A 14,840-nucleotide genomic window follows, 5' to 3' on the forward strand; every position below is an offset into this window, starting at 1 on the left:
GGCAGTGAGCAGCTGCATCACGTGCGGTTTGTTTCAGTGGTTCATTCCCACCCCGGGTTTCAAGCCTCTCATTGTTTTCCTTTCCATTGCATTTTTGTTGTTGGTTTTTTTTTTTAATTTTAATTATTAAACTGTTCTTATCTCAACCCACGTGCTTTACTCTTCTGATTCTCTCCCCCGTCCCACCAGTGGAGGAGTGAGTGACTGTGTGCGGCTGAGTCACCGGCTAAACCACAACACAGGGGCAGCTGAGAGAATCCTAAATAAAGCAGCTTTATTATTTCCTATGCATATTATGTTAACTACACAGTAGAGGCACTGACTGACAGATTTTCATGTGGCAGAGGTACACAGATATTACAGATCAGATTACGAAATTGCAAACACTTGAGTTACCTAAAATTTATCTGCCTTCTTCCATTATTGGGTTGTGCATAATTTAGAGACTGGACTGAATTTTCTATTCGGGGTATCTTCCAAAGGTTGAGTTTTTGGTGGTATACATTAGCTGAAAAGCACCAAATATTTCTGGCAAATTAAAATATGTTTTCCCTCTGTATGGATCCAATAACTTATTGAGCTGAAAAAACAGCCAGCAATAAATAAATACAGATCAGTTCACTATTTTGAACCACTACTCAGTCCCATAAAATGCTACTGAAAGGGTAAAGTGCTAGAAATGGTAACACTTCACTGATTTTGTTGTGAAGACCGCATCACTTGAAACCACAGTATAAGTATCCTCCAACACAGCTGCAGAGACAGAAAGGATATTTTCTGAAATTGTTCATCCCAACTGCTGGGACTGCTGCGGCACCATGACTATACACTCAACAGCTGGGAATGCGTCCTTCTTTTGAGTACTGTGCTTATAGTGCCGTCACCTCACTGGTGAGGAAGAACTAGATAGATGAAGACTGCTTAGAGAATGTGAAACAGGGTCAGGAGGTCTTGGCACAAAAGGTCCAGCAGGACCTTGAAAGAGAAGAGAGCTACAAGGAAAGGTCAGAAGACACAGAAGTAGAAAGAACAGAGGCAGGGCAGAATGATAGGGATGGGGTGAAAAAAACAAAAGAAAGCAGCAACATAGTGGCAAATACGGAAACAGAGTGAATGGGGTGGAGAAGTGGGAGAAGGTAGCCTGGCCAAGGAGAAAAAAGAACAGGAACTGGGGAGGGAGGTAACAACAGCAAAAATAAAAAGCAAAAGACCTGTGCAAGAGGGTCTCTCCAACCATGACAGGGCAGTTCCCTACAAATCACAGGACTGAGCCAATACTTCCTGAATGTCAACATTCCCGGACAGCGTAGGCAGGCTTCCCCACTACAGCGCCTGGCTCCTAGAGAGGTAAACCACCTCTGTGTTTGCTTACTTCCCCAGCTTGCGTGGTAGATAGCCGCACTTGTGAGCCAAAGAACTCAGCCTTTCTGAAAATCCATGTTGAGGGAGAATCACTATGATTTTGCATGTGCAGTTTGTTTCTTCATTTTTTCTAACTGCATTAAAAGCTACAATTAAATGATATTTAAAAAGTCATGGAGTCCAAAATTAGAAACTGGCCCTGTGAGAATAAATTCAGCCTGGTTATGTGCATCTAAACATATTTTTTTTTAACACAGTGTAATTGGCTGCCATATAGGCCTACATTAGAAAGGGAGGGAGGGAGGGAGGTAGATAATTAACTGTCATGACCGGTGATGTATAATCAGAACAACTGTACTTCCTTTCCTTCTAAAAACTAAGTTACCAATCTTTAAGAGGTCACACAGTTTAGCTGGAGCCCCATTTTAAGGAAAGATATAAAAATAACTCCTGGATCTATCACTAATGAAATCCTGCATTTTCTTCTTTCATTCCTTTCCTTGCAGGATAAAATGCAAAGTCTATCTTTTCTTTTTAGCACATGACAAGTACTAAACTTACAAAGCTAGGCAGAGGAAAGCCTTGAGAGTTATCGTTAGTTGTTTGTTGCTTTTATTTTTTCTGAATACTGACTGGTATAACTTTGGCTGTAACTTGGAACTCTTTGTGTTGCTGCATTATTAAAAGGAGCATAAGCTTGAAACAGTTTTTCTTTAAATTACTGTAGCAATTTAAGTAATCCATGCAAAATTACAATAAAAGAAATAAAGATACAAAGATGAGACGAAGTAAGTTTTCTTCCCATCTCCGATCTCCCTCATATGAATGAAAAGATAGTCACGCTCCTGATGTGGTCTCCCTACAGAGCATACGTACATGACCACAAGGAGTGAAACACAGGCTCAGTGGTCAGAGCAGGGTAATAAAAGCCAAGACTTAGATTCTTGACTGTGTTGAATTTACCACATGCTATAGTGACGATGTGATGTTTCATTAATGTTTAATACAAAGATGACAGTTTTGACTTCTTGTTTTTATAACGTGCAATAAGAATTACTTCAAAAAAAAAATCATTCTGGAATAAAAATCAAAGGGTTCCAAACTAAAAGTTTTGAAACTGAATGTTCTGATATTTTTAGGATGGAACATTTCAGTTTCTCATTGATGTGTTCATTACTTGGTCTGGGTGACCTGTTACTGGGCCTACACTGGTACAGTTTGGTCTTCTAGGCTGAATGATTGAAACTAGAGATTTCTGAACAGGAATTTGACTTGCAATATATGTTATCAGGTGAACAGTAGCATGTCTGAAAATTGATGAAATTTCTTGAGTATATTAACACTTTAGTTGCAACCTCATAAATCACAGGCGAGTTCTGTGATTAGAGACCTTCCAGCTCTGATATTCCAGACCATCTTTGGAGGGTTTAATTTTTTTGGTGCTTGTATTGGGTTTACATGGCAAGGTTCTAGTTGAAGGGGCGCCTGCAGGGGTGGGGTCTGTGAGAAGAGACATGGGGCTGCACCCGCAGAAAGTATTAATTATAACAAAATTATGTATTATATAATATATATAAAATTATGTATTTGTTATAACAAAACAAAAAAGCAGTTTCTAATGGAAAAATATTCTGTCAGAGAGCTACTGTTTCAGACTTGCTGCTGAAGAGCCCGCCAAAACTACCAGTTTCTCCGATCGCTGGAATCGTGCTGGAGCCATCGCACCACAGTGCTTAACCAGTACTTCTCTCCTTGGCCAGCAGATGGCAGATTTTTTGCCACAGGGGTTTTACGGCCTCCAAATTAGGGGTTTGTGATTGCCGGGAAAGGCTTAGTAGGGCTAACATTCAGTGTTTCTTCTGGGTTAGCATCGCTGTAGGTAAACACACCACATCTGTACAATCTGTTTTAAATATTAAGCTCTATCAGCTTAATCCGCTCTATCAGCTGTTATCTAAAAAATTTGCCAGTTACTTATTATGAGCAAGGTGTATAAATAAAGCTCTAAGTGTAACTTCATGAACATAAAAAATTGAAATTTAGTCCTGCACCAGAAAAATTGCATTCATGCTGATACAGATAATCAGAACTAGGAGTCTGGGGTATGAAAATATGCCTGAATTAAACTTCCGTTTGTGATACTGCTGAGATCCAGAGCCACCTGATAGCCATTCCGCAGCTGTCTGGATTTAACGTGCTCTCTCTCGTTCATTCTTCTCTGTGACAATGAAACAAAATATGTATTTTAACTCATGTATGAAAAATTCCTCAGCTTTACCATGGATGGCCTATTGGATGTTTTTCCTGTAATTCAGACATGACCTTTTAATCACACTCAGCAATTCCAATCATCCTCTAATGCTAAGTTCATGGAGTGTAACTAGCCATGGAAGAGAGATGTGCAAGCACCTGACAACAGAAATTGGGGAGAATTAACGATGAATGCTGGCATTCAATAAGACATAAGAACCCATTTCTTTCCTTGTTTTCTTAGGTCTCTCAGCTGGCAAGGTAATTGCTCCCAATTTAGGAATATCAGCTCTGAGCGTAAAATGGATCTAAGCAGCTACAGAATTAGAAATTACAACACTGCATGGCCATTGTCATACAGACAGAGCTGTACTAAAATCCAATATACAAATTCCTCAAATATTCTTAAAAAACCCAACAGGGATAGATATTTTCTATTCTGTGACCAGCTACTCATACACAGCTCCTAATTCTGCTGTGTTTACAAAACTACAATAGTACAATTCAGCCAAAATATATTTGTTTTAAAACTGAAGAGCCTGAACCCAAAATATCATTTATGAGAAGTCACGGTACGAATTCAGGAGATGATCTACCACATGCTACAGAAGCTCTGACAGGCCTCTTGGCTTGAAGCAAAAAAATAACTGTGTGAGCAAAACCAAGGGAGTGAACAAACAAAACCGATTAAGGCAGGGAATGAATGAGGTTGCACCTTTTTTCCAGGGAGGACATATTTTTAATTAAAACTTAGATTACTATACAAAACTCAAACAGTTGGGGTAGACAAGAACAGAGGATTATTATTTCAATGGGAGAACATAATGCTCATCAACAAAACGGGGAGGTATAGCATGGTTGAAGAAGGACTTTGATCTACATGCCCAGAACACTACAGTTCATTACCTTGAAAAATCCACCAGACACATGTAAAGAAATTTAAACAATAAAGGAACATTGTTTTATTTCTTATTCTAAACCTTCAGCATGTCAGAAGAAGTTAGTTCCTTGCCATTCAACCCAATAGAAAAAAATATTAATGCCATAAAACATCATAGAGAAGTAAATCTATTATAGCTGAATATGTGCCAGCTGTTCTACTAGCTGTATATTAACTAAGAGTAGTAATGCCCACAAAATTAATGGGACATTAATGTGGAACCACATCGGTTCCACAAGGTGTCTAGAATTCAGACTGATCACTTAAGCAGCCTCATGACTGCTAAACTAAAACCTCTTGTTTGAGTGCAGAGACCTGATTTCAAATTGTGCTGAGAAGCCTGTCTCCCATTTATTTTAAATAACATTGAGGGTATCAGCATTTCTAAAAATCAGGCTTTAGAGCACTCAGCCAAAGCCTAGAGGGTAGAAAACTGGTATTTCTTGGAAAAGGCTGAGAGGGACATTGAGCTATGCAGTAACTCCCTGCAAGCAGAAAAAGGTAGTTATGGACGGCACTAACCCTCCAAATAGCTCTTATATTTTGGAATGTTTTGGGGATTGGTGCAGGTCCTGGCATTAACCACAGCAGCACTGGTGGCTTAACAGCTTTTTTTTCCTGGCCCTAATACAGAGATTAGAGTGTTCTGGGTAATATTTTGCCATAGTTCCTTATTCTCTTGCCCACTCTCACAACAGAAGCCAGATGGAAGGAGCAGGAAAACCAAGCATAAACTACAAGATCGCCTCTCCCTTCAGAGTTTAGTACAAACGTATGAACAGATTAGTAATTTATAAACAACTCCTCTCCTGTGTTTAGCTTCAGATTAAGTTACTTTTCTATCATAAGACAACCAAGATGCCTCTGAAACTTTCACTAAAGTTGATAGATCTGTTGCTTGTAGCTGACAGTCTAGTGTAGGAATAGCACTGATATGAAGGTTATAATTAATCTGCACTCCATGCACTGGACACAGTTAATCAGCCAAGACATTTCTGTATTTGCACTACTGTAGTAGTGTTTTCACTGTAAATACCTATTAGCCACCATCAACTAGAACCAATGAATATACATACTGTTTGCAAACATGAGACTAACCTGTCAATTAGCAACACTGCTTCTGGCTACCTGTTCTTGTCAATGAAGAGCTATATTAAATTGATCTAAGACTGCAACACTAACCTTCCACTACATACTTATCTAAGGCAACTAAATTTTAGTCTGCACAGGGACTGTCTATTCCTTCTTGAACAGTTACCCTACAAAGAGGTGTTTATTATACGGGTCATACTTGTTTGAATAATCACTCAAACTGGTTTGATCCAGAAATTCAGTGAACTCTTCTGAAATGTAGTGCCTAATGTTCTATGGAACTCCATCCTTACACAATTATTCACTCCAGCAAGATACTAACAATTGTTCAGAGCAGATGATGACTAAATCCCGTTGTGACATTGAACTAAATCATAATCACTTGCACTGGCAGGGGTTGCCTCAATCCAATCATGGATTAAGATTTGATCTTTATGTGCTGGCTCAAGGAACACATGCAGATCTTAACAGGATGTCATCAACCACTGATTGCCTTGGGGTCCACAGGAAATAAAAAGAACAGTTCTAAAACCCACAGAAAAACTGTCTGCTGCTAATGAGTCTGACAAAATTACTCTGACTAGTAAAAATGCACTTACACATCCTATTCCTCATGACATACCTTTGAAATGGTAACTGATGTATTCATGATCAATACACCTCGCCCAGTGCCATTCATGACTGGGAAATGGCATGTATGAGCTATAATCTCAAAGAATAACAATTTCGCAGTGAGAGACCATAATGCTAAAAAAATTCAAAATCCCTAATATACTTCTATTTATTTACAGTCTGCATTGCTGATTCTTGATCAAGCTAACAGACTGCTATAGGAAAAATACACTCTGACCCAATCTTCAAACAGACTCCAGGAGAAATAGTCGAACACTATTTGACAGATGGTGATAAACTGCAAAACAAGAAATAGTGAGGAAGGGCTGTTCTACACAAGCGCACCCAATAATACAGCAACCAGGTGGTTAAGCAATATCAACATACCAGTATCAACATAGCTAAGACAGCATCATCACTGCCACTAAATGTTTCATTCCGTTCAAGGCACGACTATGCAAACATGGCAGGTGGGGGGATTTGCTGTGCAGGGTATGTGGGTTCAGTTGCCTCAGAGAGAGCCGAAAGACTGAGAGAAGGAGCAAGTGAAGGATAGTGAAAAGCTGCAAGGCGGTCGGGCTGGCAGGGGTGACACTGCTGGCGGGTGGGGGTGAGCAGGGGAAATGCTGCCTGCTGTGGGAGATGCACCTGCCCTGTTAAAGACCAGTGCTTTCTGACTCTGAAACAAAGCAGCCGCTGATTCTTTTTGTGCCCTTACTGCCTTGCTGTGACTGCAGTCATGTGCACAGTCATCCACAGACGGAGCCCTTGGCCAAAAGGAACGGACATGGCCATCGATGACCGCAGGTTGGATGGGGCCAGGGTGTAAACGGGGTCCCACCAGGGGGCAAACTGATCCATTCTCCTCACAGCACTGGTCTTCAGTCAGGAACTCTCCCCTGGGGTTGGGACACCCCCCTAGGTAACTCCTCAAGATTCAGAGCCCTCGTCTTTTTAGGTGAGTGATTTTGCATCGAGCCATCATCCTAAAGCTTGGGGATTCTTAAGCCAGCTGTGCAGTTTTAAGCCCAGTCAGCATCCTGAACCTGTGGTTTACTAATGTTCGTTTGAGTACCAAACCACTTTTGATTAGAATAAATATTTTGCATTACATCACCTGCCTGATTTGACTTTCTGCACCTCCACAACACTCATGGAGGCAAGACTGGCTTTGCGGTTTGAAGTAAAAACCAACATCTTGACTCTGCAAAGTGCCGAGTAGCTTTGGAGCTTACTCCTGCGAGAAGAAAGCAGCATGGTGAGAGGAGCACCACGCCTCAGTCACCTATCCTCTAAGGTATGCAAACTGTATTTCCGAAGAGGCCACAGCTAAAACCACAATGGGCTAGTAGCTTCAGCTTGTGTTTGCAATAGCAGACAAATACCCCACTTCCCCAGGTGATGTCCCCATTTCCTCGGTGCATTCAGGTAATTCCACATTAAGGTCTCATTTATCAGCTTTTCCTGACTGTACTCACCAGCTCCTCCTTACTCATTCGCAGGCTCTTTTCAGGTTAGAAACTCTCTGGAGAGGGGCAGTCACTTTGCTGGAAATATTTATAGCAAGGCTTTTGGTACTAACTGCACTTAGGTAAACAAAAAACCTTATACACTATGTTATTGCAAGCTTTGTCGTAATAAGACAAGTTAGAAACAAGTAAGATAGAACAAAATGGGATTTTGGAATTGGATTTGCGTTAACCTAACTTGAACGAGTACATAGAAAAATCTTAAAAACATCTAGAAAATCAACATAAAAAGACCCAATAATCTAAATAGGCCATTTCACTACATTTCACCATCTTGCTTTTTTGTGTGATTTAAAAACATCATGTAAACCAGGCATGTTTTTCTATTATTTTGATACCGAGTTTTTGCACCTGTGCCTGTTACATTTTACTACGTTCTACAAGAACATATTATACAGGAGATATATTTTTAAGCTACCGCTGATAGGTTAAATATTTAATAGGTATGTAAATTCCCATTTCATGCTTAGCTGATTCTGTAAGGCATTCGTCAGAAATATTGTACTAATTCAAAATGATAAATTGCTTAATATTACAAAGCAAGTAAGACAGACCAAAGTATAAAGCAGCATAAGCTTTAATTCTGCAATCACTTGTCCAATGACTATAAGCAGAAAAATAATTGGTAAATTATTCATAGGGGACCTAGTTATGAAATTATGTGTGAAAAGGAATAGCTGAAACTGTTAATGAGTAAAAACACTCCTAAAGGCAACAGCCTTCTGCTAGTCCTTATAGTCCAATTACCCTTACTATTGCATTCAAGAGCTTTGGGTCTTGTGTAGGCCCAGTAAAGAAGTTAATTTTATGCTAAACAGCAGGCAGGATATTAATAGCAATACACAAAACGGTGCTGGCTACACTCGGAGGTCATTGGAATTAGAGCCATTTGGGGTGAACTGCCCTGGAATTAAATTCAGAACCTGTGATTTACAACGAGGAGACTTGCTCACACATCAACCTAGTAAACCAGCGTACCTGTGTGACTAGGATGCACAGAAAGCCTGGCTCTAAACTCACGGCATTCCTCAGGGCAGTGGTCAGAATCTTCTCTCTCCTTCACAGCCCTCTCCATCAGGGCACAAGACAAGGAAAGAAATGCACTGGCCTAATACTGAAAACATCTTTTGAACCCAATTTCATCTTTTACTGTATATGGACCATGCCAAAAGAGAGATGCTAAAGCAAAACTGAAAACAGGTATTGCTCGTTTTATCACAATGGTGCTGTATTGAAAAACCGGTATTTTCAAAGTGTACTTTAAATTAATTTGTGTACAGTAGAATTTCTGGATTCGAAGTCCACAACTCACAGGCTAAAAACACATTATCAGAATGAGATAACAGAAAAGATGCTTAAACCACAAACAGAGAAGGTGTTTAGCTGGGGCCTGCGAGCAGACCCAAACTTGCAACTTCCTACAAAAAAAGTGCAGCCGCCATGCGCCAGACCTGCTGCTCCAGGTCCCCTCCTTGTCACATGCCATCATATCAGCAACATCACATGCTTGGGAGCTGCTGAACTCCTGTGGTGAGCTGGCCCTGGCTGGCAGCCAGGCACTTCCCCAGCTGCTTCCCCCACCCCAAGCAGGACAGGACAGAAAACAGGAGGAAAAAGAGCAAAAAAACTTGTGGGTTGAAATATAGACAGGGAACTCACTTGCCAAGTACTGTTGTGGCTAAACAGACTCAACTCAGGGAATTTAACTTAATTTATTGCCAATTAACATAAATATTCAATTATTGATTCAGATTTTGGGAGACAAGTTGGCAAACCTTAAAACACCTTTCCTCCCACTTTCCCAGGCTCAGCTTCACTCCAGACTCCTCTCCGCCCCCTTGTTATTGCTGCAGGTTACATTCAGTCCCTTCAGCGAGGCAAGAGGTGTTGCAAAGCTTTCAGGGGAGGTGGGAGGTGGTTCCGGGTACAAAGCAGTTTCTCTGTGCTGTGCCTTCCTTCTCTCTCTTCTCCTGTGCTCTGACATTGGTCCTCCATGGGCTGCAGTCCTTCCAGGGAGTACCTGCTCTAGCATAGGTTCTCCAAGTGCTGCAGTCCTTTCAGGGTTGTGCCTGTTCTGCAATGGAGCACCTCCACCTCCTCCTGACCTTGGATTCCTCAGAGCAGAAAACTGCTTAAAGACTCACTCCCAGAATTTGATTAATATTTGCAACAGGTTAAAGCAGAACTGTTCCAGGAATTCTTCCAGGGTAAACTCTTAACTAAAAAACTCTTTCCTACTTTGATGTGTTCATAAGCACCAGAGAAACAAACAATGTACCAAAACAGTAAAGAAACATGGAATTCTTATAGTCCATACATTTTCTGCCTGTGCAAAATTAAACCAACCTTTTATCCATCAACCCAAGTTGTTGTTTACTTTTTTGAAAAAGATCTCCATAAACTTTTACAGCACTAAATTTCATCTGCACCATGGCTTTTTGACTGGCAATCTTCAGCTGTGTACTGGGAGCAGAAGGCATGCAGTGCTAGAGAGCTTGAACAGTCAAGACCACAACAATTAACCCTCATCAATTCTTTAATGATTACCATGATCCAAATTCAGGAAATAAACCATATCCACCTGGGGAACAAACTCCCTGTTGTTCCACATGGGCCACTGTAAATAACATAACTTTATACCGACATCCCTGACTGAAGCCTGGCCTTTTCAGGTCTTACAAGCAATCGCTAAATAATTTAATTTAATTCAGTTATGCCATACATAGAAAAAGGCTGTAAATATGAGGACTTCTGTTCTAACGCTTTACATGTATTAGAACTGTCCGGGGCAAGAAAGAAAAAACCCAAACATTCAAGACCATGGGGAAGATTTATAATGGGAAGAGTTGCTTGCAAGAAAAAGGACTGCTCCAAAGCCAGCTGGAAAGGGGGGCAGTCAGGCAAGGACAGAGCTGATCTGCCTTCACTCCAAAATGATAAAATATTTCTGACAACTCTGGTAAAAACTTTCCAGCAGGTGAAACAATTGCTTCATCAAAATGGGGATCTATTTCATGACTGGATCCTGTTTCAGAAATCAGCATTTTAAACCAACCAAACAACAAAATAAGCCTTTAAAATTCTGCCCACCTTAACCAGCTGGAATACTAGCCAGATGGAGAACCACCATCAGCATTCAAATAGATACTGCTCCATATTCATACTTCACAGCTTCCCCCTTTCCTAGTCACTTCATCCAGATGTTCCAGAAGGTACTGGAAGTTCAATTAGAGGTGATATTTTATAAGTGTAAAGTAAAAAAAACCCTCCACATTTATCATTCTAGACTGAATGTATTAAACAAACATGATTCCTCAATATAGGCAGCCTTCAGCATCGAACACCACCTCAGAGCAAATCTCGCCTTGTGCTTGACTGCTTCTCAAAAGATGACAGGCTTGAGCTTCATGGTGTTTGAAACTCCACATATTTACTGTTTTCCACAGATTCAGTTAAGCAAAATGCAGAACACTGAGACAAAATTCTAACCAATTCCTAAACAAACATATGTAGTAAGGTAGCACACTAAAGAAAAACAACTGTGTATCACCCTTGAGTGGTTTATCGAAAGATTGGGAATGAAGCACTCAAGCCCCAAACTGACATCATATTCAGCTTGATAAAGCAAAGTTTCAGTACACAGAAAAGCAAGGTCTTTTTCAGAATTTATAGTCTTCCATGGACTGACTACAAATACCACCCCTATGCTAGACAGATGCTCCTCCTTACACAATTTAGCATGATGAAGACAGAGGTGTTAAGTGGAGATTAAACTTTCTCAGAGGCAGAAAACAATTCTGATGGGAATTGAAGAAATCTATATTAGAAATGGCTACTATGAGGCAACTGTAACTGTATTTTGTTAGAGTTTGTATACTGTATTTTAAAAACAATAAAGCAAATTAGTATTACCAAACATTTTAATTTTGCTGTGCTTAAACATTTAAGATGCATGTGAAAAGTGAAATACATGGAACGAATGGTACCAATGTTATAGAACTTTTGGTCATACACATATAGGTTGTATCTCTGCATATGTAACATATGCTTCTTGATGAGTATGTGCAGAAACTGAGAATTTAAGCATCCTGCCTGAAGATGTGTTTTATCACTACAGTGCCTTCCAAATTAAATGTATCCCTGATCATTTACCCTCTGGCCTACTCATTTCACTTACATAACCCAACTGAAAAATATATTTTTGTAAGCTAACTCATCCTAGATTTCAGGTCTGTAGATACAGGTACCAGAGAAAAAGGAACAAATAATGTATTTTTAATACAATCAGCAGCCTTAGCTATAAACAGCGCAAATGATTATCTGGATACCTCCAACAGACGCACTGCAATATACACACACCTGTAATATCCAGTCTGCTGTACAGTAAAACATTATGTATTTACATAAGCATACACCTAGGTGCTGTTCTGAACAGCAAAGCTTTCCAGAATCAAGGCCACTCTGACCCAAGCTCTGTTTTTTTCAAAATGCTGAACAAAATGAAAGTGGGAGGTTTGACCCTTGCACACCAGGTATCTTAAAGCTTTTATGCAGAAGTTGTTGATTTACATTTTGTACTAATGTTAATGAAAAATCTTACCAAAATCAGTTGAGTTATATTATTAACATTATGGCTGACTTTAGCTCTTTAAGAACAACACAATATGCCTGTTAATTGGGCAAAAGAATACACAACAGTCTCCTTAGATGCAGAACTGTGTACATATATACTTAGTCTAAAATCTAATTTAAAAATTCAGCAAACAGGTCATTCCATACACATTAATGTTGTAAAGATTTAGGAGCCATTCCTTCACTTATTACATGAATAAGGAAAGCATGGATTCGCAGAAGTGGCCCACCCACCGATAGCTCTTAAATGATCCCTTAAATGATAAGGAATAATTTGGTGAAGGACCTAACCTAATCCAGCATTTTCCACTAAGGTAAGAACATTTACTGTTTACCTGCTCAACAGCCTTTTAGAGATATTTGTTTAACCTGCTCCAAAAAGAAGGTCATTCCGGACTATCCCTAACCTATTAGAAAAGTTCACTATCTACATGTTTAGAAATCCTTTGCTTACATTCATTCTGCTGCAAATTAGGCCAATTTCTTCTTGTCAATGGACAAAAGAGATGAACCTATCACCGTTCTCATGCAGCAGAAGACTGTTATTATATGTATACTTGATCTCCTCTTTCACTAACCCAACTGCTTTACCATTCTGAGCATGTCATATAAACAAAAATACCCAAGCCATATTAGATTTGTATGGCAAACTGTCTTCCTCCAATTTTCACAGCTCCTGAAATAGTAAACAGCTATCAGTATTTATTAGATTTAGACCCATTAGAAAGTATGATATTCCTTTAGAAACAGTTCTACAACTGAAAGCTGAGAATTGTTAATATCTTCTTGTGTCTGAAAGCTGGTAACAAATAAGAAAGTATCAAATTTTTTTTATACATATGTCGTGGTTCTGCCCTAGTCAGCAACTAAACACCACACAGCCACTCACTCACTCCCCCCACCCCTGTGGGATGGGGAGAGAATCGGAAGAGCAAAAGAACAAAAAAACCCAACTTGTGGGTTGAGATGAGAACAGTTTAATAAATAAAATCATAATGATTATGATAATAATAACAATAATGATAATAGAATGAAAAGGGAGAAAGAAAAAAAACAAACCCACAAACGATAAAACTGCTCATCACCTGCCGACTGATGCTGCCGGTCCCCGAGCTGCAATTGCTGCCTCCCTCCCCTGCCCGCTCCTCCCAGGTAACAGACTGGGCATGACCTTACATGATATGGAATATCCCTTTGGCCAGTTTGAATCCGCTCTCTTAGCTGTGTCCCCTCCCCTCCCGGCTTCTTGTGCACCCGGCAGAGCATGGGAAGCTAGAAGAGTCCTTGACTAGTACAAGCACTACCCAGCAACAACTAAAACATCTGTGTGGTATCTACATTGTTTTCATACTAAGTCCAAAGCACAGCACTATGCCAGCTGTAGTGACGAAAATTAACTCTATCCCAGCTAAAACCATGACAACATAGGAAACAATTAGTAGCTTATAATAAAACCATACAGTGATTCTGTCCTTCATGTCTGCACACTGCTTCAAGAAGCCACAGCACGTAAACATGAGTATGTTAGCCAGCTGTTTTGTTGAAGTGTGATTTCACACTTAGTCATTCAGTGCTAAACAAAAATCGTTACAGTTCACCAGTCACAGAATCAGAAGTGAAAATGAACTGCAACACCCATTCCCATCACATCACAACAGAAAAGGCAGTGGTGCCTAAACCGTTTTTCAAGCTGTTCATTCAAGTTTCACTCAGATTTGCCGTGCAATCTTCAGACGTTGTACACCTGTTACATTCCATGGTCTAGACACAAGCAGGAAGTTTAAAGGTTCAACAGTTCTTTGTTTTTATATGTAACAGTTATATACACTTAGCATATATGGGTATCATAATTAAAGAGAGCAATGGATAACAAAAGAAAGTTACTTTTGTCCTGGGAACATTTCCAATCATGTACTCATTACATGGGAGAAAAGGCAAGTCATTTTGCTTTCATTTAGTCAGGATAATGCTCTTGGACTAACAATGCTCACAGCTGCTTTGCTCTATCATCTGCAGTTTACGCTCCTTAATAAATATATATATATATCAACAAAAACTAAGATGTCTGCCACAAAGACTGTTGATACAAAGACTTTACCTCTATTGGGTATGCTCTCTTTCTTCTCCGTTTTTAGCATAAAAGCTATCAAAACTGGGACTTTCTTCAGCTCAGTCAAAATAGTCTCCTAGTAAGGTCTGTTTTAATAAAGAATTTCCTTTTCTCCCTAGACACATCACCATTCCACAGACTTTTATATAGAATCATAGAATCATCAAATCGTTAAGGTTGGAAAAGACCCTTAAGATCATTGAGTCCAACCACTAACCTATCACTGCCAAGTCCACCACTAAACCATATCCTCAAGCACCACGTCTACCCTTCTTTTCAGTACCTCCAGGGATGGAGATTCAACCACCTCCCT

General features: G+C 39.8%; 1 protein-coding gene across 2 annotated transcripts in view; it reads right to left on the reverse strand.

Annotated features, from left to right (window-relative positions):
* Positions 1–14,840, reverse strand: part of RHBDD1 (rhomboid domain containing 1) — a 199,644-nt gene that overhangs the window by 127,406 nt on the left and 57,398 nt on the right. The window lies entirely within an intron of this gene.

This window comes from Phalacrocorax aristotelis, chromosome 7 (assembly GCF_949628215.1).
Source record: "Phalacrocorax aristotelis chromosome 7, bGulAri2.1, whole genome shotgun sequence".
Taxonomy (NCBI): domain Eukaryota; kingdom Metazoa; phylum Chordata; class Aves; order Suliformes; family Phalacrocoracidae; genus Phalacrocorax; species Phalacrocorax aristotelis.